Source organism: Sinocyclocheilus rhinocerous, unplaced genomic scaffold (genome assembly GCF_001515625.1).
Source record: "Sinocyclocheilus rhinocerous isolate Xijiao unplaced genomic scaffold, SAMN03320098_v1.1 scaffold1022, whole genome shotgun sequence".
In the NCBI taxonomy this organism is placed as follows: Eukaryota; Metazoa; Chordata; class Actinopteri; order Cypriniformes; family Cyprinidae; genus Sinocyclocheilus; species Sinocyclocheilus rhinocerous.
In genome coordinates this window covers 947,906-948,911 of record NW_015656677.1, presented here as the reverse complement: position 1 = coordinate 948,911, position 1,006 = coordinate 947,906, and positions in this window count along the sequence as shown.

Sequence of the window (1,006 nt, the reverse complement as noted above, 5' to 3'; positions counted from 1 at the left end):
TCTAATTCAAAATGTTAACAAAAGCTATATTAGCATATACTAAAATAAACATGTCAAGAACCGCTCATTAATTACACAGACCAGAGTTTTCCCAAGCAAGAGTCATTCTGTCAGCTGGTGAGTTACTAATTCATGACTGCTGCTTGATCACATGTGACAACATTCTGACATCACAGATCTGGATTTGATGTGCTTGAGTGAGTGTGTCAGCTGGTGATCTATGCCTCGACTGACCCCTCCCCCTGCTGGATGTGGTTGGCCAGCTGGTGTCCATGGAGACGCAGCTGTGGAGTGGGTGAGAAAGACTGGAGACCCCAGCACTCATGAGGGACGACATCTGCCCTGTAACTTCACTATGTCCACAGATATGGCACACACAAGCACTTTTCACAAGTTCAGTATATTTTGGTGATTTATGATGTTGTTGTTTTTTTAATGTACAATTCTCATGTTTTTGTTTGTGAGGCTGATTAGATAAACTATTATGTAGCATAAAAAATTGACCTAGAATCTGTATTCCTTCTTAAAATGTTGATTTGTTTCTTCATTTGAAAATATGAAAAGAAATAGCATCCCATCACTTGTTCACCAATGGATCCTCCGTATGAATGGGTGCCGTCAGAATGAGAGCAAAAAGCTGTTTGCAAGAAATAAATCCACCATTCAGACATTTTTTCATAGGTTATTTTGGCTAGAAGTTCAAAATAGACTTGATGACTTGATGGACTGGAGTCGTTGTGGATTACTTGTGGATTATTTTGATGTTTTTATCAACTGTTTGGACTCTCATTCTGACGGCACCCATTCACTGCTGAGAATCTACTGGTGAGCAAGTTGCTGAATTTCTTCAAATCTATAGAAACACATTTTTTGGATGGCAAATTTTAATATTTGGGTGAACTATTCTTTTAAGTCAAAAATTTTGAGAATATAGAATTATTATTCAGTTAATTGCAGTAAAAATGTATGTCTAATTATTAACTACATTTAATTACCCCCCCCCACA